Source organism: Rutidosis leptorrhynchoides, chromosome 10 (assembly GCF_046630445.1).
Source record: "Rutidosis leptorrhynchoides isolate AG116_Rl617_1_P2 chromosome 10, CSIRO_AGI_Rlap_v1, whole genome shotgun sequence".
In the NCBI taxonomy this organism is placed as follows: Eukaryota; Viridiplantae; Streptophyta; class Magnoliopsida; order Asterales; family Asteraceae; genus Rutidosis; species Rutidosis leptorrhynchoides.
The window spans coordinates 168,867,259-168,890,995 of NC_092342.1; the positions used below are offsets into that span (position 1 = coordinate 168,867,259).

Genomic DNA, 23,737 nt, shown 5'->3' on the forward strand with positions numbered 1-23,737 from the left:
CGTGATATCATCGGTTAAATTGGACGGTCAAACGTTGTGTAAAACTCTTTTCAAAAACATAAGTCTCAACAATTTGGATTGCTTATCATGTTGGTATGGTTTAATTTATGTAAATATTAATCTCATAAGTATAAAACGATTGGAAAAATCCGGGTCGTTACACAAATATCTATGCTTAGTTTAAAATATATGCCTTTAATTTGAAATAAAGTTTACGTTTAAAATATATATTAAAAGTCAACATTGGTCAAAATCCGTCTGGACCCCGTCTCGGACATTTTTTAAAGGTTTTTGACCGTTTTTTACCGTTGTTGACCGTTGACCCTTTTTTACCCGTTTTAGATCCGTTGCGACGGTACACAAGTAAATCTATTGTGACTGTCGTCTCGGTCGTTTTTTGCAACACTGCCTACAATAACCTACATAAACAACAAACACATTTGTTCGATCAGTTTCTGTAATGTAATGAAACGCTATTATACCTACATTCTAAAAGACATAGGGGAAATGAATAGTGCTCAGGAGTATTTTCGACATTTTGTTTTTTTTTTTCCTCCCAAATTCAACCACAAACTCCTCCACACTTTATCCAAAAAATCAAATCCACCCCCCAAACAGGGGGTAAAGTGTCAATTAACCATTCTCATAAAAAATCTTAAACAAACTCCACCCAAATATTCAACGGACCATATCTTCGCACTCGCAACGAGTTAAATTTTTCCGCCACCATCGTTAAACTCGAAATATTTTTAGGAACACAATATCACTAGCTATACGCAAAACGGACGCTTTTTAAAAAACGCTAAATATTTGGGGTACTTTTCATACACGTTAATTATCCGTTAAATTTTTAAAAGTCGACAACTCTATAGCGAAACGCGGAGATGCACATATATTGTTAATTTTAAATAACATTTAAATCTTTCACGGGTTATACATTTTAGTTCGACTCGAGTTGCGCTTAAACAACATCATCGTTAGCCACAAAAAATTTTTACAAACTAAACGCAATAAAATACATTGAAAACCGAACCCCCGCCGCGAAGCGAGGGTTCGAACACTAGTTCTTTTCTAAATTAGGTAACATGTGAACAGTTAAGTTAACTGCAATGGCTTAAGCTCGTTGAGTTGCTCCACCACCTTGATTCTCATGACCTTGTACACATACACATCACTTTATAAGTTTTAAAACATCTCAATGGTGATTCTGATGCAATATTGGTGTGCAAGACTATGCTTTTCGAGGCTTTAGATTAGTGAGCATCAATAGTTAATTTAATTGTGGGACCGTTAAACTTATCAACTACTATAATAATATAAAATTCGTTGTACTCAATACTGAATATATTATAATAAAAAGATAGGTAATCTCATAGGTAATGAGCACATCTAACTACATCTATCATCAAACACAAGACTTAGTTACCTGAGATCATAGGAGCAAAGTGAAATATTAGAAGCTCCAAAAGATTATTGTGGATTTTGCATTTCAATTCACAAATGACACGCTTTCTTCATTAACACAATGTCTACTTTCTCAAAATTTAATATTTTACCTTATTTAACACTTACCATGTAGTCCAACTTAACTAATAGCAACCATGAACTGCTCCACTCCACACTTAAAAATCTAGTTGTAATAAGCTAATAAAGCAATTAGACAAGATAGTTGTGGTGCCACTATCTAGAGTTCAAACTAATATCGATGATATTAGGTCTCAACAAATAAAAAGCAACATTCAGAGCATTAAAAAGAATACCTCCTCTGAAATGAGAAAACGTACGTTGTAAAATTATGCATTAAACTACATTTTTAACAAATATCAACCCCATTAACCCATCCAACACATTTTACTCAATACCATAAGCTAGGTATTTTAAATTTGACTCATTTGCGATATAACATAATCCATACAAATTTTCAAATATACATTTTGGCTTTGTTTACTTAGTTTTACTAATTCAAGTCATTAGCAATAGGTTATATCACGACTAATTTAATAAAGATCTCTCAAACATTATTAGTTAATTTAATTACCAAACCTACAAAATTTTCGACCCATTCCAATTTACCACCACATTATGAGCATTCAAAACCATGATATAAAGAAAAAACACATTTTGACATCGATTAGTCAAACCTCTCGGGTTAAACCAGCTATATCAACAAAAACACTTATCCACCCATTCCAACCCATACTCATAATCACAACTTATATAATCTATGTTTAAATAGCACCTTGATCCCTTGTATAACCACATTGAGAGTTCACAGCAGCCCTGCACACTTCACCATTCTGCAGTTCACAAGTTTTTCAGGACAGTATGATAAAACACATTAGAATAAGTACTACTAAATATAAAAATATACAATACAATAAAGACAATGATAATATAAATAGAAATCTATTGATAATGTAGTGTGTCAGCCTTGTTAGCAACTACCAAAGTGAAACTAAAAGAAAAGGAACTGCTTTTGAGGTACAAATTAACTAACTTTTAGATCTTCTTTAGCCGCTTTCAGCTCAGCGTCTTATTATTTAATTCTTTGAACGTCTGTCGAAAATCCTGATTTCTGAAAGCACATAAATTAGCAGATGTAGATCATAAACACAACACGATACATATAATCAAAATGAAGTAAGTTCTTCCAAAAGTCTCCATTTCTTATATTTTAAAAAATTCATGTGGTTGATGTGTTAAAAAGGTTAGATTAAGTGGTCTCAAACATTCTACCGCTATCTACAACTTCTTTTCTTCAAAATTAAATTACAAATTCAGTGTCTTATAATTTGTTCATATTCTAAGAAGTCATGTTTTTAGTCAACTTAATCTATAGAAACAATATTATATGTATATAAATGAATAAAAGAAACACAATATACAATCAACAAACTGTTCCAATTTGTATAGGTTCAGAGAAACAAACTCTTACACAGGTCGAAGCATCAAACGGGGGTCATTTCTTGTCAGCAATGAACCCTATAAGCTTCCAATTCAAAGCTGCCTATACCATTATCAATTAACCTATAATCACCAACACAACAGCAAATTCAACAAAATAATAGTAAATCATATCTTCCGTCTATATAAATTAAGTGTATTGGATTCGCAAAACAAAAAATCGACACCTAATGAAGTAATGATTTATTACAGATGTACAAACTCCTTAACAACTTAATCAGTAATAAACTCAATTCGATCAGTTCCATAGTTCTATAAAATCTTTAGTAAACCCTGAATACCATCACGCAAAGAAAACCTTAATATAAATGAAAAAAAAATAACTAAAACCCCAAATTTTCTGTGGAAGAAGGAATTTACGAACCCTAATTGGACGAACAGTATCAATAATTTATGAATCATACCTGATTCCCCCAATTCGCAAGTTCAAGGGTCAAGCGAGGGTTTCTATCAAATTTGAGTTCATTCAATTTCTTGATGAACAACTTACGAGAGACGGTTACGTTAATAATTTTGCAAAGGATCAAGGTGTAATAGAGCTAATTATCTGTACAAGTCGAACATCAAAGGCAGGTCTATTAGCAGGATCATGCGCTAGATGCAATAATCGTTTATGCATTAGCACATCTTGAGCCCCTTTACATATTATCATCAAGTGCATACCTTAAATACAAAATTAGATATAAGAACCTATATTAACAGCATTAAAAAATAGAGCATAGAGCAATAATTTAATGTATACACAATCATAAGAAAGTCAATGAAAACACACAATACCACATACATAGCAAAGCCACTATATGAAACTTCATTTCATTGAGGCATTTCATCAAACTGTTGGGGTTCATCACTTACACCTCCACTGTATGAACACAGAAACATTCAACAAATTACTGATGATATAACTTATATGTTGTTTTCTTTGAAAAGCATGATTATATGTTATTTAACTATACAGAAGATAGCTTATGATTCTTAACCACCATAATAAATTAATGAGATTTACTTAATTGAAATTAACGAATAATTACCTTCAACTCTTCTTCCATACGCAAAAAAACTCATGAAAACACATGGGATTTCTGTTGAAGGGCTAATAAATTTGTGCCATGTTCTTGTTTCCCTGCAAAATGGGATTTAATGGTGAAAATCACGCAATAACTACAGTCTATAAAGTTACATTTAGCGTTTCATAGACACAATCTAACAACAGAATGATATTGATCGTAAGATTGAGTAAATTCACAATTAATCACACTAATTAATAACATAACATATTAGTTCATAATAAAGATATTAAGGGAAAATATACAACAATGACTAATACTGCCTTTCGATTAAGATGCTGGGTTAGGATAGTACCTTCTGTAAACTCCGATTAACTGAATTTGGAAGTGAACTAAACAACAACGATTAAGTAGAATTAGAACAAAATTTGTTATTCATTGATCATCAATCGGCGCTCACTATGAACCCTGGAACAAAAACAATAAAATTTTTAAGTAGAAGATGCGATACACCAACCGTTGTGTATGATTCCGAAAAATCTGAGATCTTGATGCGATTGTTTGAAGCCAAAAAAAAAAAAAAAAAAACTCGAAACCCTGATTTGTTTGAACCGAAACAATAATAGGTTTGATTAATCTGTAAAAAGGTATATATATATATATATTTTTTTTTGCGAAACCATTAGGGTGAAATACAGATAAAAATTGTTGATGATATGAATGGGATTACAAGTGGTGATTCACAAATGAGAAGTTAGAATTGGGAAGTTACAGATATGTTTTTGGTTTAAGAAAATACGTAAACGATGTTTGTAAATGGTGTTGAAGGGTTAATTGGGAAAGACACATTAATCTAACATCAGATATAGTAATCTGACATCATCAGATGAATTGTAGTCATTGGATCAATCAATAACTAACTATTTTAAGGGTGAGGATTGACTTTTATTAGATATCCTCTCTTCCTCTCTTCTATATATCAAAAAACAAAGCTATAATTAGTTAATACTCTCAAAAAGTTCCTTTCAAATTAAATCTCCTCCCTTAAAATATTTGATCTAATGGCTAGGATTTGTCTTGTATTGATCTCTCTCATGTTAAGATTAATGTATCTTGACTATTATATTATACCCTTATACTAAACGGAAGTTATTAGGATGTTATTAGCCTTCCCCTTTACAGTTTCCTTTTTATTTTCCTCTCATTTATATATATTCCCCATCGATTCACCCTTTTAAGTGTCTACGTCTCTACGATGAACCGCTTCATAATTTTAATTATGGTTTTTATTTTGGGTTCCTAATTGTAAATCTTTCAGTAAATCGCTATATGAACTATCATCTGTTGAACCATCATCGACGAATAATCCCTCCCCAATTCGTATCAAATTCGTTGCTTCTAATCTTGAATTCGTTTACAATACGCATACCAGATGTCTATAATCGTTTCACATGACAACACAACGAAGTTAAGCGGTTAATATCAGAGGCATTTTTTTTTCTTAATTATTCCGAATTCGTTCACTTCATCAGAGGAAATCAACTACCAGGCACCAAAATCATTGTGAAACAGGTATTATTCCTAACTGATTTTTTCCTGTTATGTTTCATTTTGTTAATTTTGTTATCTGATAACCAACCCTAATCATATTAACTCTAAATCATACTTTTTGTTTTCCAGGTTATCTGGTTTGTGATAGCGTTCGATGCCATTTTACAGGTTTGTCCATTCATGTACTATATGTGTATATCGGATGGCAAAGTTTAGTTACTTTGTCCTAACTTTCGTGTTTTGATATGTTGCCAAGGAGAAAAAGCCAAACAAAAAGGGAAATATATTTACAATGTTTTCAAATGTTTGTTGCTACTGATAAGTGGATTTTATTTGTTGCCTGTACTATTTTCCTTTTTTTTTCCCTAGGTTATACATGCTCTCTGAATTTGATGTTTGTGATTCTTATGTGTGAGAGCTTAAGGCATTGGAAGATGCACTACTGAAACGTGTGATGGTTACCCCTAAAGAAGTCATTAAGATGAAACAACCCAACCCGTATTCCATACGGTAAATTTTTTATTTTATTTATTAATACACATTTACGCGCCAATTAAATATGTAAACCATTCCACAAGTTCCATTTAAAACGTACCACAATTTAAATGTTTACAAGGCACGAAGGCCATTAATTAAGTTTAATACAAGTTCGATCCACTACAAATGATAGTTTATAATCCAAACGACACTTCGAGCATGGTTTGGGACTAAACTATCCAAAACGTTAGACCAACTTTCAAAAGCTACAAATCCAAAAGCGTCCCCTAACAAATAAAGCGGGATCTCTAATCCAACCGAATGCCCTTACCCTTGTCCACGCCGGAGCCTATAAAAAGATAAACAACGAGAGGGTAAGCTAACGCTTAGTGAATGCAATAATTATACACATACATATATAATATATCTATTTGCAAACACTCATTACACATACCGAATACATGCTAGCAACACAATTTGCTTATCATCAATACGAGGCTACCAACCTCCAATACCACAAGCTAGCATAACAATCGCATAATTATATATGTAACTCGAACGATATAATAAGCTCTCGCTTACAACACAATAACCATGGTTAACCAATCGTACAAGGGAATGGCGCCCGCGAAAGGCCATCGGAGTTCACAACATCCATTAGTGTACTTAGCACCTCGTATCACTAACCCCCGGGTAGCATCTTAACACCTCGATACTTCACCCTCGGGTGGCGTCTTAACACCTCGACACTTCACCCTTTATTATGGAGTGACATCTTAACACCTCGACACTTCACTCCTAGGTGGCATCTTAACACCTCGATGCTTCACCTCGAGTGGCATCTTAACACCTCGATGCTTCACTCGTCACGTGAAACGTGGTGTCTTAGCACCTCGACACTTCACATCTCACGCTACAACAAATAGATACATTATATACCTACACATATAATTATTCCACTCACCTTAACGATTCGGTGACGGTTTTATACCTCCGCAAGCTTCAAAGCAAAGTACCTAATATAATAAGTACTTCAATCAACACAATACCTAGTTGGACTAAATACCAACAATTCACTTATGTGCATTTAATGACTTAATGCATTAAATGCCCCATTTTCACCAAAACCGCCCTTAAGGGTCAAGACTCAACTTCAATTACTAAAGCTAGTGAATTAAAGTCTACTAACACAAACTTGGGTATTTCATACCCACTTCACCCAATTAGGTCAACTAGTACTCATTTTGACCCATTTTAAATACTTAGACTCACAATCGAGTCAAACTTACCCATTAATACTTCTTTCATAAATTTAAAGGTGTATTAATGATTAACAACACCATTTAACACTTACAACCCCAAATCATAAGACCAAACCCTAGATTATGGCTATTTAGGGTTTCCTTTTATCACCTAACCCAAAACCACCCATATTACCCCCAAATGGGTTTTAAAAGTTCCCAATGAACCAAACCCTAGCATAACTAATTAAAACTCAAAACATGGAGTTAGGACTTACCAACACTATCCTCTTGTAGCTATGAACAAGGAGAACAACTTTAATTCTTGCTCCAAGGTTTGATTCACAAATCTCCACTCTCAAATCTCACTTGAAATCAAATGGGTTTTTAAGTTTTGAGAGTAAATGGAGAAAGGAAAGGGAAATGAAAATGAACAAAATGGATGAGTGGTGGAGATTTAGTGCTCCAATCAGATCTAGACGTAAAATGATGATTTTGCCCTTGAACTACTTATTTTAAAAACAAAATCCGGAACCAGTTCACCCAGTGGGTAGCGGCGCGGCATTTAACGTATTTTACGAGCTTTCTTAAATCTTTCCTGACTCAGATTCTAGTTATTTGTCGCGGCGCGACCCTCTTCTCCGCGGCGCGACATATAAAGGGAAACTCGACCCTTCTTAACATGCCTCCTGACTCTGGTTTGAGTTCAATGTCGCGGCGCGACAAAGGATTCCGCAGCGCGGCAATGGCCTTCAACTGAGCCATTCGACAACTTTACACCACTTAACGATTTATCCAACTTGTACACTTCGTTCACGCTTCCTAAGCACGTCTAAACCTCATCTTTAGTCTCACAAGCCTTAACATCAACAAAGACTCATGCATATAACTATACATGCATATATTCTAAACACATATATACATACATATTCGTATATATATATATATATATATATATATATATATATATATATATATATATATATATATATATATATATATATATATATATATAAAATTACACAATTACTAATACTTAGGTCTTTTAATCATATAAATGCACAAGTTATAAGCGTACTAGAAATTAAGTTTGTACCTTTAAATATGTACAGGAAAAACGGGATGTTACAACTCTCCCCCACTTGAATCGGAGCGCGTCCTCGCGATCCAATCCGTATGACAAGAGGGAAGATAAACCAACACAAATTCTTCGGGCTCCCAAGTAAACTCGGAACCTTTACTACGACGCCATTGAACTTTAAAAGTCCTCACTTCTTTATTTCTCAACCTTTTGACCTTCTCATCGAGTATAGCAATCGGCTCCTCAATATATTCTAACTTATTGTTTAGCTCAATCTCGTCTAATGGCACCCTAGATGAATCATCCGCAAGACACTTACGGAGATGGGAAACATGAAATGTATTATGGATCCCCGCAAGCTCTTCGGGTAATTCCAAACGATACGCAACTTCACCCACACGAGCTAGAATTTTAAAAGGACCAATAAACCGAAGAGCTAACTTTCCCCGTTTTCGAAACCGAATAATACCTTTCCATGGCGAAACCTTAAGCATCACCATGTCACCTTCTTGAAATTCGATCATTCGTCTACGCTTGTCGGCTTACGACTTTTGTCTATCTTGCGCCTTTTTCAAATGATCCCGAATCATATCAATCTTACTATTCGTTTCTAAGACCAAATCGGTACTCCCGATTTCCTTTTGACCAATTTCACCCCAACAAATCGGGGTTCGGCACCTCCGCCCATAAAGCATCTCGTAAGGTGGGATCCCGATACTAGTATGATAACTATTATTGTACGAGAATTCCACCAAAGGTAAGTGCTCATCCCAACTACCACCGAAATCAATAATACACGCCCGTAACATATCCTCCATTGTTTGATTCGTACGTTCGGTTTGACCGTCCGTTTGAGGATTGTACGCCGTGCTCAATTTCAATTGTGTACCCATATCTTCGTGAAACTTCTCCCAAAACCGAGATGTAAAACGGGTATCTCGATCCGAATAATAGATATTGGAACCCCGTGTCTCGCTATCACCTCTTTGATAAACAACTTAGCCAAAGTCTCCGATGATATCGCTTCCCGGATGGGAAGAAATAACGTACTCTTCGTCAATCGATCAACTATCACCCAAATCGAATCGAATTGGGTTCTCGCCATCTTTGGTAACTTTGTGATAAAATCCATGGTAATGTGCTCCCATTTCCACTTCGGGATTTCTAACGGTTGTAACTTACCATACGGCTTTTGGTGTTCGGCTTTAACTTGCAAACACGTGACACATTGCTCAACATACTTAACAACATCACGTTTCATGCCCGGCCACCAATAATCCTTTCTCAAATCGAGATACATTTTCGTAGCGCCTGGATGAATGGAATACTTTGACTTATGTGCTTCATCAAGTAGCACTCGTCGATAATCCCCCATCTTAGGCACCCACACTCTTCTTTGAAAAGACAACAAACCACGCGAACCCATAGTAATGAATTCTGCTTGCCCCACAATTCGTTCCACATGCTTGTTGTGAACGTAAGCTTCAATTTGAATCACACCAAGTTTTTCAAGAAAATCGTTAGTAATAATCATACGTAACGATCCTACTCGTATCGCCAGATGTTGACTCTTTCGACTTAATGCATCCGCGACCACATTCGCCTTGCCCGGATGATAAAGTATTTCACAATCATAATCTTTTACTACATCCATCCACATACGTTGACGATAATTCAAATCTCTTTGATCGAAAAGATGTTTCAAACTCTTGTGATCCGAATAAATCGTACACTTGACACCATACAAGTAATGGCGCCAAATTTTCAACGCATGCACAACCGCTACCAACTCAAGATCATGAGTCGGATATCTCGTTTCGTGTTCCTTTAATTGTCGAGAGGCGTAAGCGATGACTTTACCTCTTTGCATTAGAACGCACCCGAGCCCATTTAGAGAGGCATCACAATACACCGTCATGTCTTCCACACCTTCCGGCAACACTAACACTGGAGCTTGACACAATTTCTCTTTTAGCAATTGAAAAGCAATTTCTTGCTCGTTCTCCCAATTAAATCTCGCGTTCTTCCTCGTCAATTTCATCAATGAAGAAGCGATCTTAGAAAAGTCTTGGATAAACCGACGATAATAACCGGCCAATCCGAGAAAACTTCGGATTTTCGTAGGCGTAGTCGGTCGTCCCCAACTCTTTACCGTCTCAATCTTCCCTGGATCTACTTGAATACCATTTTCGTTCACGATATGGCCAAGGAATTGAACTTCCCTTAGCCAAAATTCACATTTAGAGAATTTAGCATACAACTTCTCCTTCCGTAACGTCTTTAACACACTCCGTAAATGATGTTCATGTTCTTTCATACTCTTCGAATAGACAAGTATGTCGTCAATGAACACAATTACCGACTTGTCCAACATAGGTTGGCACACTCGGTTCATAAGGTCCATGAATGCCGCCGGTGCATTCGTAAGACCAAAAGGCATAACTACGAATTCAAAATGCCCATAACGCGTTCGGAAAGCCGTTTTCTCGATATCTTCCTCACGGACCCGCATTTGGTGATAGCCGGACCGTAGGTCGATTTTAGAGAAATACGTTGCACCTTGGAGTTGGTCGAACAAATCGTCAATCCTAGGCAATGGATAACGATTCTTGATCGCCACTTTGTTCAACTCCCGATAATCGATGCACATCCGCATACTACCATCCTTCTTCTTCACGAATAAAACCGGAGCGCCCCAAGGCGAAGCACTCGGTCGGATAAAACCTTTTTCAAGTAGCTCTTGGGTTTGATTTAACAAATCTTGCATTTCCGTCGGCGCTAAACGATAAGGAGTTTTAGCAATGGGAGTAGCTCCCGGAACCAACTCAATGCGAAATTCAACTTGTCTTTCCGCCGGAACACCCGGTAACTCATCCAGAAAAACGTCTTCAAACTCATTTACCACCGAAATTTCACAAATGGGTGGTGGCTCATCACGAGTATCAACAACATGGGCAAGAAAAGCCATGCCACCACTAACAAGGAAACGACGTGCCCGTGCAAAAGTGCATATCGGCACAAGTCTTCTCCGTTTATCACCGTGAATAATTAACTCTCCCCCACTTGGGGTCTTTACACGAATAAATTTTTCATGGCATGAAATATCGGCTCTATTATGATCGAGCCAATCCATACCAACAACGATATCGGAATCACCCAAAGTCATCGGGATGAGATCAATTTTAAAGTTTTCGGTGCCAAACACGACATCACAATTTTTACACACATCAACCACTAGCACCGTTTTGCCGTCCGCTATTTCGACTTCTACCGAATGACTTAACTTAGCTAACGGTCTATTAAGTTTAGGCACAAATTTTGGAGACACAAACGACAAATTTGCACCGCTATCAAATAGAATTCTTACCGGATTAGAGTTAACCATAAAAGTACCTGAGACAACCTCGTTGGATTGCTTGGCTTCATCATTCGTCATCAAATAGTTGCGACCCCTAGCCGTACCCGCCGCCTTCTCTAGACGCTTAACATTATCGTTTCGCAAATCGGGACACTCTGGCTTCTTATGCCCTTCTTTACCGCAATTAAAACAAGTGAGCTTGTTTCCGAAAGATGGTTTCGGACAATCACGAGGCATATGACCCGCTTGCCCACAATTGTAGCACGAAAAAGAAAAACCACCGGAAGCGCCCTTCTTCACGCTATTGACACTTTCGGAACCCTTCTTGTTTGAAAAGTTAGAATGACTAGAACCTTCAAACTTTCTTTTAGAAAAAGTGAAATCACTTCTCCTAGGAACTTCCGGCTCAAAACCCCGAGCCAATTCAAATAACTCTTCGAAAGACTTAGCCGCTCCCCGACTAATCTTACCCTTATACTCATCATTCATGGTACGGTAGAAATCCTTCATTAGCTTGTGATCGTCACCAACATATTCCGGACAAAAACGAGTCTTTGCCAAGAAGGTAGACTTGAGAGTAACCAAGTCCATTGAACCTTGTTGCAAATTGTGCAACTCGTCCCGGATTCTATCAAGATCGGAAGAAGTTCGGTATTCTTTGAAAAATTCCTTCTTAAACTCTTCCCACGTCAAACTCATACATTGCTCCTCAACATATAAGTTGATTTTATCATCCCACCACAACTTAGCTTCTTCTTGCAACATACTAGAACCATACCTCGCCTTCTTCTCGGGAGGACATTCCGTGGTACGAAAAGCTCCCTCGATATCGGAAATCCAATATGTGCTTTTCAACGGATCCCGTACCCCATTAAACATCGGGGGTTGAGCATCCTTGAAATTTTTGTAATGGAAATCCCGCCTTCCATTCCCACCGTTACCATCACCCCCTTCACCACGAGGATGAATGTTTCTAGCTTCTAATGCCTCCTCGATCGCGGCATTCATTCGCTCATTTATCATTTCGGTTACTTGCCCATCAACCGACTCTTGGAAAACCTTTCTAACATCGTTAAGAAAATCCTTTTTAGCCTTTTAAAGATGGCCTCAACCTTGGCCGTGAGTTCAACGTCCTCACTCGTACTTCCATCATTGGTGTCGTGTTCATTTCTCATCTTCATTCTATAAAACGAAGTAAATTAGGCAACGAAACGAAAGGACTTAACACATATGTATATTCATATACACCACACTACCCCATCTTGCTCAACAATCGTCGTACATCGCTTGTTTGACATGATTTGAACCCGTAACAATGGTAGCTAATCATTGTTACGCGATCACGTCGCATTAATTCGCTAGTACGTCTATCTCGCTTGATGATTGCTAAGACAACACAAAACAGTTAGTGCAAGGTTAATTCTCATAAACCTAAGCACTAATCAACTCCCGGTCCGACCCGTCTCCTACAAGTCCCGCATAAAGCGCATACACAAATAAGTCTAAGTCTAGGCACCTATCTCAAGTCGCCTAAATCCCTTAAACCATGCTCTAATACCACTTGAAACAACCCAACCCGTATTCCATACGGTAAATTTTTTTATTTATTTATTAATACACATTTACGCGCCAATTAAATATGTAAACCATTCCACAAGTTCCATTTAAAACGTACCACAATTTAAATGTTTACAAGGCACGAAGACCATTAATTAAGTTTAATACAAGTTCGACCCACTACAAATGATAGTTTATAATCCAAACGACACTTCGAGCATAGTTTGGGACTAAACTATCCAAAACGTTAGGCTAACTTCCAAAAGCTACAAATCCAAAAGCATCCCCTAACAAATAAAGCGGGATCTCTAATCCAACCGAATGCCCTTACCCTTGTCTACGCAAGAGCCTATAAAAAGATAAACAACGAGAGGGTAAGCTAACGCTTAGTGAATGAAATAATTATACACATACATATATAATATACCTACTTGCAAACACTCATTACACATACCGAATACATGCTAGCAACACAATTTGCTTATCATCAATACGAGGCTACCAACCTCCAATACCACAAGCTAGCATAACAATCGCATAATTACATATGTAACTCGAACGATATAATAAGCTCTCGCTTACAACACAATAACCATGGTTAACCAATCGTACAAGGGAATGACACCCGCGAAAGGCCATCGGAGTTCACAACATCCATTAGTGTACTTAGCACCTCGTATCACTAACCCCCGGGTGGCATCTTAACACCTCGATACTTCACCCTCGGGTGGCGTCTTAACACCTCGACACTTCACCATTTATTATGGAGTGGGACCTTAACACCTCGACACTTCACTCCTAGGTGACATCTTAACACCTCGATGCTTCACCTCGAGTGGCATCTTAACACCTCGATGCTTCACTCGTCACGTGAAACGTGGTGTCTTAGCACCTCGACACTTCACATCTCACGCTACAACAAATAGATACATTATATACCTACACATATAATTATTCCACTCACCTTAACGATTCGGTGACGGTTTTATACCTCCGCAAGCTTCAAAGCAAAGTACCTAATATAATAAGTACTTCAATCAACACAATACCTAGTTGGACTAAATACCAACAATTCACTTATGTGCATTTAATGACTTAATGCATTAAATGCCCCATTTTCACCAAAACCGCCCTTAAGGGTCAAGACTCAACTTCAATCACTAAAGCTAGTGAATTAAAGTCTACTAACACAAACTTGGGTATTTCATACCCACTTCACCCAATTAGGTCAACTACTACTCATTTAACCCATTTTAAATACTTAGACTCACATTCGAGTCAAACTTACCCATTAACACTTCTTTCATAAATTTAAAGGTGTATTAATGATTATCAACACCATTTAACACTTACAACCCCAAATCATAAGACCAAACGCTAGATTATGGCTATTTAGGGTTTCCGTTTATCACCTAACCCAAAACCACCCATATTACCCCCAAATGGGTCTTACAAGTTCCCAATGAACCAAACCCTAGCATAACTAATTAAAACTCAAAACATGGAGTTAGGACTTACCAACACTATCCTCTTGTAGCTATGAACAAGGAGAACAACTTTAATTCTTGCTCCAAGGTTTGATTCACAAATCTCCACTCTCAAATCTCACTTGAAATCAAATGGGTTTTCAAGTTTTGAGAGTAAATGGAGAAAGAAAAGGGAAATGAAAATGAACAAAAAGGATGAGTGGTGGAGATTTAGTGCTCCAATCAGATCTAGACGTAAAATGACGATTTTGCCCTTGAACTACTTATTTTAAAAACAAAATCCGGAACCAGTTCTCCCAGTGGGTCGCGGCGCGGCCCCAATTGTTGCGGCGCGGCGTTTAACGTATTTTACGAGCTTTCTTAAATCTTTCCTAACTCAGATTCTAGTTATTTGTCGCGGCGCGACCCTCTTCTCCGCGGCGCGACATATAAAGGGAAACTCGACCCTTCTTAACATGCCTCCTGACTCTGGTTTGAGTTCAATGTCGCGGCGCGACAAAGGATTCCGCGGCGCGGCAATGGCCTTCAACTGAGCCATTCGACAACTTTACACCACTTAACGTCTAAACCTCATCTTTAGTCTCACAAGCCTTAACATCAACAAAGACTAATGCATATAACTATACATGCATATATAACTATATATATACATACATATTCGTATATATATATATATATATATATATATATATATATATATATATATATATATATATATATATATATATATATATACAATTACTAATACTTAGGTCTTTTAATCATATAAATGCACAAGTTATAAGCGTACTAGAAATTAAGTTTGTACCTTTAAATATGTACGGGAAAAACGGAATGTTACATAAGAGTAGTCTTGATCTTGAGGGTGTAGATGGTTTGGCTAAGTCCTTATATTCACGCTTATTTGACTGGTAATGTTGGGTTATCCCTGCATATAATATGTTTGAACTGTTACCTTATTAGATTAGTTTACCCTGTTTTTTCCATTATAGATTAAGAATAATCAACCCATCTATAATAGAATGGGTTAAAATGGCCACTTCTAAGACATACTTAGCCATCATGTATGTATATTCGTTAATAGAAACCTTAATAAGTATCATCTTGTATTTAGGATTAAGAACTGCACAAATGGGATACTCACCCTCCTGCGTAATCTGAATTGTAAAAAATTTAACTTTTTTCGTTTAACGAGACATTATGGCTAAGGCTGTTAAAGTACCTCGGGAATCTGGTCATGTCAAAGGTGGGAAGTCGATTATAGCATTTATTAAAGTTTGCGATGGTTATACATTCAAAGTCATAGAAAGATGTCCAGTGCCCGAACCACTTTGACACGTTAATAGATTGCTTTCTATGATAAGGCGTGAGGTTTAAGAGTACAACATTTTTTCAGGTCCGATTAATCTTTGACCGCATATTCATTTGCCAGCTAAATCAACCAATCAAACCACTATGCAGACAACTCGAGAACACGCCAAAGGTTAACAATCCTATTCTTTTGCTTTCAAGGAATATAAGTATCTACGTCTTTTGCGGTCTTATTTATTTTTTTGATGCCTTATATAGGCACTACTCCATTTTTCTGTTGTGAAAAGTTCTGAAAATTAAATTTGGTTACGGGCGACCATAATTTTGTATGGGGTTCAATATTCTATTTAGTACAAACACCCATCTATTTCTGTAAAATAACAAATCCGAATGAAGATGAAAACCTTTTAAAGTGAATCATGTGTAAACCATTTGGATACATGTTTTATGGGTCATATTTTTTCTGATATTTGCAACTTTTTATCAATCTTTGTCAGTTGAATACGACTTTACTACTGGTATTTATGTTTTTGGAAAGTAATTAGTAGTCTTTACTCACCATCCAAAATGACTATTTTATTTGGGTCAAGATAGTCACCTATAAGAAATGAGCAGATAAAGACTACATATATATTGTTGATTAAGAATTATGACATACCTAGGATCTCTTTAAAAGATGATAATCTGATTACACTGATTTCATATTATCAAAACAATTTAATTATCAAGATAAATAATGAAACTAAAATAATTAAAAGATTTTATTGGCTGTGTGGTGTTTGTGAAATTGCCACAATATAGATTATGTATAAAGCTTCAACCGTTTCATTGTCGTTATTTGTTTTTTAGCATTACCCAATTTTGTAAAAGCTGATATTGAGATTATTGACAACCCTTATACAATACTCATATTGACAAAGCTTTAGTTCCTCTTCATGATGGGGCTTCCATTACAGCTAATCCTGCAAATCTCAAGTTAATCCTGTATTATAGTCAGAGACCATATCTCATTCAAACGCGATTAATCCTGCATCTTTCTGACAATTTTATAATTTGTTAATAAGGAACTAACTTGGGTTTTACATTTTTTATCCGCATTAAATTGATCGACGTTATCGAAGGTATATTTAAACTTTATAATCTATGCTTTCTGTATTCACAGTATTAATATATTTTGAGTATTGTTTCCCTTTGTTAATTGTATTAATCTCTATTTATATTTATTAATTAACTATTTTCAGTATCGTGTTTAGTTGGTTATGCGTCGAAAAGGTAAAATGTAGACCATTCATGAAAATATTGTGATAATTTGAGATTAGCAACATGATCCAGCTGCAAGGGGTGAGAAATGCTACGCATTTAATTTTGGTTGCGTTACTCACACACTTGCATTTGATATCAGATTACAGGTACATATTACCTTAATATAAATGTTTCTTTCTGGTGGATGATGAAAAGTTACATACACGAAATAGAAATTGGGCAAAAGTTAATTACTTTTTAACCGTTTGTTGATCTGGTTGTCTGGCATCTATATTACATTGTGATGATTTTGCTTCGTTGTTATTGCGAGGTAAAAAGGTATGTTGTTCAGACTTTGTACTGCCATCTTTTTTATACTATTTTGAATTTAGTTATCTCATGTTTTTTAGTATGCAATTCTATGACTGATGTAGGTGCACATAAAATGAGGAACTTCTATTAAGGTGTTGTTAACATAGTTCGCCACAGAAAGAACAATTTGTTTTGATTTTTAATTTTTGATAGAGATGGCAAAGTGGTCAGTGGGCAAAGTGGTTAGTGCAAGTTGAACTGGAAACTATTCCAATACTTTTTTAATGAATAGATTTAGAAACCTCTAATCCTTACAAATATACTTTGGGCGAACTTGAACCCGGTTCGAACATTTTAAATGTTTACCTCCTAACTGTGATCTTTTAACTATTTGACCCGTTGGGGGTGAATCGTAACCCGTATTGACCAATTCATAAGTAGTTAGATCCAAAATGATACCTTTGCTAATTGCCGAATGGATTATTTTATAATGGCTAACTTAATTGACAGTGGCATTAGAATTTTTGATCTTCAATTGTGTCAAAACAAAATAGAATTCTGAAGTTTTTTCTATAACCTTCAGCAATATGACAATTTTAACAAACTTGAAGTTCGCAAGAAATCATACGTGGCTTTGGCTCGGCTTATGTTGAAATCAGGTAATACACTTATAGTTCTACATGTAGGTGCGTTTATAGGTTTCCTTGACCTTCTGGACTTTTTGAACACTTATAGGTAGTAGAGGTGACAATTTAAACCCGTTTTCAGGATACTCTTTTTTAAGGGATTAGATATGAGAGTTCTAAAGATTTAGTTAAAAGAGTAGTCAATGGATTGGCTGGATTGGGTTTAGATTTACACATTCGATGATGACCTGCAAATACAGGTTGTAGTGCTAAAAGTTTTTATTTTGTTACATAAAATATGAAAATTATTCCATGTCTACTACAGTGTAAAGACATCAAATTTTATTAGTGTTTAATGTCGGTTTTTCTCTTTCGCATGATCGACCAGTTATAAGGAAGAAACATGAGAATAACTTGACCACTTATCAGATATTGAAATATATTGAAGAGGAAATAGAAATTAGAAAGGAACCCGCGGTGAAGAAACCAAGATCGAGATTCTTTTCAAATACCTTCTTACTATTTCAGGTGTGATTATATTTTTTTATATGCTACTAAACTATAATTACAATGTTGTGACATACTGAGTTTTGAAAATCGACTTGAATCTCACTCACATGTATTGGTTTGCAAATTGATAAAATATTATATTTTCAAAAGTTAGATGTTGTTTGCCTAAGCAAGATGGGGTTTTTATCTTTAGCAACCAAATTTTATTTTTTACTTTATTTATGTGAACAGTCAAAGGATAAGAAGAGGAAGTTACAAAAAGGAAAATCTCCGAGTACAAAAAAGAAGTTTAACAAGAAAACCAAAAGAAAAAGGAAGGATGAAGATGATGATGTGCTTCATCTTCCTAATCCAATGATAGGATTTGGGGTACCTAAGCAAGCTCTTGTCATTCGCAGAACAATTCCAACTGCAGCCCAGGGCCCACATATTTTTTTACGAGAACGTTGCACTTACACTAAAGGGTGTATGGAACACTATACAAAGCTTTTGGTATGAAATCGAACCCGAGTTTGTAGATTCAAACTTTTTTTTGTGTTGCAGCAAGAAAACGAGATTATATTCATAACCTACCATTAGATGACAGATTCCCGATCCAATCAATACCCTCCGAAAACAATCTTCGAAGCTCTTCCAGGAACTAAACAATGGTGGCCTTCATGGGATAAAAGAATAAAACTGAATTGCATACTGACATGTGTAGGAAGTGCACAACTTAGTGAGAGGATCAAATTACAAGTTAAGAATTCGGTTGGTGAGCCTAATTCAAATGTCAAGAAGTTCGTTAATGGTCAATGTAGATAATGGAACATGGTTTGGACCGGAAAGAATAGGGTTGCACCCCTCGAGCATGATGAAAATCATTTAAGAATTGCTTTGAATCTTCCTGTTCAGGATAACTTTGTTAGAACTGTGTTGATAATGCTAAAAACGAGCATATATTTCATAGCATTATCCCTCAAGAAAGACAAGCTTTTGGTTGCAATTGTTCTATTTACAAGTGATATTCGTTTAAATAATAAAAGGTGAAGACAAAAGACAGATTCGACGAATTGAAGACGCAAACGACCAAAAAGCTCAAAAGTACAAAGTACAATCAAAGTGGTTCAAATTATTGATGAGAAACGTCTCAAAATTACAAGAGTACAAGACGCGAAACGCAAAATACAAGATATTAAATTATACACAAGGACGTTCGAAAATCTGGAATCGGGACCAAAGTCAACTTACAACGCGCGACGCAACGGACTAAAAATTACAAGTCAACTATGCACATGAATATAATATAATATATAAATAATTCTTAAGAATTATATATATATATAATATATATTATATATATTTATAAAACCGTCGGCAAGAAAGCAAACAAAAGTATGTGAGCTGGATCCTATCTCCATGCGATCGCATGGCCTGGAGGCTTAATTTCCATGCGATCGCATGGCCCCAATTTGAGGGTCAGGTCCTATAAATTTCGCAGTTTTGGTTGAACAAAAACACATCTTTTTCTTTCTCCATCTCTCACGTATATATATATATATATATATATATATATATATATATATATATATATATATATATATATATTATAATTTTAATTTTAGTTTTAATTTTAATAATAATAAGGGTATGTTAGCGAATGTTGTAAGGGTGTAAGTCGAAATTCTGTCCGTGTAACGCTACGCTATTTTTAATCATTGTAAGTTATGTTCAACCTTTTTAAATTAATGTCTCGTAGCTAAGTTATTATTATGCTTATTTAAGCCGAAGTAATCGTGATGTTGGGCTAAATATTAAAATTGGGTAATTGGGCTTTGTACCATAATTGAGGTTTGGACAAAAGAACGACACTTGTGAAAATTATACTATGGGCTATTAATGAGTTTTATATTTGTTTAATTAAATGATAGTTTGTTAATTTAATATAAAGATTTACAATTAGACGTACCTATAAATAACCATATACACTCGATCGGACACGATGGGCGGGATATTTATAAGTACTAATAATCGTTCATTTAACCGGACACGGGAATGGATTAATAGTTAATGGACTTATTAAAACAAGGGTGAATTACATACAAGGAAAATTGGTGTAATTATAGTTTAAGTCTCCAATTAGTTGGAATATTTGACTTCGGATATAAGGATAATTTGACGAGGACACTCGCACTTTATATTTATGACTGATGGACTGTTATGGACAAAAACCAGACGGGCATATTGAATAATCCAGGACAAAGGACAATTAACCCATGGTAATAAAACTAAAATCAACACGTCAAACATCATGATTACGGAATTTTAAATAAGCATAATTCCTTTATTTCATATTTAATTGCACTTTTAATTATCGCATTTTATTTACTGTCATTTTATTGCACTTTTAATTATCGTACTTTTATTTATCGCAATTTCATTATCGTTATTTAATTTACGCTTTAAATTAAGTTATATTTATTTTTAATATTTTATATTAGGTTTTAACTGCGACTTAAGTTTTAAAATCGACAAACCGGTCATTAAACGGTAAAAACCCCCTTTTATAATAATAATACTACCTATATATATTTATATATTTACAAATATAGTTTTAAAAATATAGCGTTAAACTTGGCGAGTTCTCTGTGGACGAACCGGACTTACTAAAAACTACACTATTGTACGATTAGGTACACTGCCTATAAGTGTTGTAGCAAGGTTTAGGTATATCCACTCTATAAATAAATAAATAACTTGTGTAAAATTGTATCGTATTTAATAGTATTTTGTAGTAAAAATATAACTATTTCGTACCCCTTCTCTTGAACATCAAGTATTTTTGGCGCCGCTACCGGGGAAATACAACGCCGAAAGTGAAACGCTATATAAAAAAAAAAAAAAATTCTTAGTTTACTTTTGTAAAAATACGCTTTTGAAAAAATATGTTTTAAATATTGAAAATATAAAAATATAAAAAGAAAAACAAAAAATATATATTTTTTTAAGAGTTTGTTTAAAATATATAAATTATAAAATATTTCTATTTCTATTTTACTTTGTAAAAAAACATATAAGTTTTTATTTATTATACTTTATTTAATTATAAAAACAGAAAAAAAAAATTTATCAAGAAATCGGGCCGAGTACTGTAGCAGCCCAAATTCTGGCCCGAAACCCTAGCCCATGCGATCGCATGGAATTATAACTTCGAAGCCATGCGATCGCATGGCTTGATTTGACAGGCCTGGTTCCTTAACTGGTACGATTAGGGTTAGTTAATAATAATAATTATTATTAATTAAAACCTAATTAGGTTTTTATTTATTTATTATTTAGTTTTAGTTTTATTATTATTTTGTATTATTTAGTTTTAATATAGTTTTAATTAATATATAAAATTAATAGTTCTATAAAATAAATAATATAAAAATAATATTTTTATAAAAATTGTACTTTTTATAACTTTAAGTCATTTTTATATTTTATATCTTTTTATTTGTTTTAGCGTAACATTTGTATTTTTCGTTCGTATTTAGTTTTAAGTCATAGTTTTTGCCATAGTTATTTTTATTTTTAGATTTTTAGGCTTTGCCGTAAAATCCCTTAAGTGCTCTTTCTTTAGACTAAGATTTAGGTGCTTTAGAATTTTACGACGTTGTTTATCGCTTTAGTTTTTATATTTTAGTACCTTTTTAAGATATTTCCGTTTTGGATTTAGAATTCCTTTAAGCTTTAATACCTTTAGACGCAACTTTTAATTATTAGTTTTTAGACTTTTAAGTTTCGACGCGCTACGTTCTTTTTATTATTTTTCGACCTTTTATTTTTCGACGTTTTTCCGACGCGCTCTTTTTCTTTCTTATTTCTCGACGCTTTAGTTTTTTAGGACATATAATTTTCTATTTCTTCTCTAAAATTTCTTTAAATTTCAACGAAAAATTATTTTAAGCTGTTAAATTGATAGACATTCAAAATTTTCTGGTTCGTAGTAATAGTTGAATTTGTTAGTGGCGAGTTGTGGGCTTCCGATTTAAAGGGTCCTGGCTACCTGCTGCATCTATTGGCTATTCGAAACGTGGGCAAAATCAGAAAAGTCTATTAATTTGATAACTTATATAATTTTTATCTTTTATAACTAATAGGATATTCAGTGAATGCACCGAGCAAAACGTTCACCACCTTTTATACGTTCACCACCTGTAACTCGATCAAGACATCTAGCCAATATTGTCGCCGTTGATTTTTCTTTAGAATCGTCATCAAGCCGACCAAGTACTCCAATTCAAATTTCCAATAATCCATTTTTTGAACCAGACCTCACAATTGAGAATCCGGAGGATATTCAGGGACAATTCAGAGATCCTGAACCACTAATCTTTTCTCCGGAACCACCAATCATTCAAACGGAGATTGTCGAGGAACAACCCATTAAATCAGAATCCTCTAGTGATTCAGATTCAACAAATTCAATCATGGAAAATCAGGAACCTCTAAGTATGGAAGACCGAATGCGAGCTAAACGCACTGGCCAAGGTCACGCAATTACTCAACCAAACATTAATGCACCAGATTATGAAATCAAAGGACAAATCCTAGACATGGTAACTAATCAATGCCAATTTAGTGGTGCACCGAAGGAAGATCCAAACGAACATCTTCGTACCTTTAATAGGATTTGTACTTTATTTAAAATTCGAGAAGTGGAGGATGAACAGATATATCTCATGTTATTTCCCTGAACTTTAAAGGGAGAAGCCAAAGATTGGTTAGAATCGTTACCTGAAGGGGCGATTGATACATGGGATGTCTTAGTTGAAAAATTTCTTAAACAATTCTTTCCGGCATCTAAAGCCGTAAGACTTCAAGGAGAAATTGTTACGTTCACACAAAAGCCAAATGAAACTCTGTATGAGGCATGGACAAGATTTGGAAAGTTATTGAGAGGATGTACGCAACATGGTTTAGACACTTATCAAATAGTACAAATATTCTACCAAGGATGCGACATCACTATAAGAAAAGACATCGATA

The 23,737-nt window shown here is 35.1% G+C and overlaps 1 long non-coding RNA gene across 3 annotated transcripts; it reads right to left on the reverse strand.

Moving 5' to 3' along the window:
• Positions 1 to 932: 932 nt before the first annotated feature.
• LOC139872619 (uncharacterized) lies at positions 933 to 4,618 on the reverse strand. Of its 3 annotated transcripts, none has more exons than XR_011767114.1 (5): positions 4,327 to 4,618; positions 3,996 to 4,087; positions 2,936 to 3,826; positions 2,498 to 2,575; positions 933 to 2,297 (listed from the first exon to the last, which is right to left on the reverse strand). It is a non-coding gene; the product is annotated as an uncharacterized lncRNA (long non-coding RNA). The 3 variants fall into 3 exon arrangements; XR_011767115.1 differs by lacking the exon at positions 933 to 2,297 and having other exon boundaries at positions 2,359 to 2,575; positions 2,936 to 3,627; positions 3,749 to 3,826; positions 4,327 to 4,617; XR_011767113.1 differs by lacking the exon at positions 933 to 2,297 and having other exon boundaries at positions 2,359 to 2,575; positions 4,327 to 4,617.
• Between the last annotated feature and the right edge of the window lie 19,119 nt (positions 4,619 to 23,737).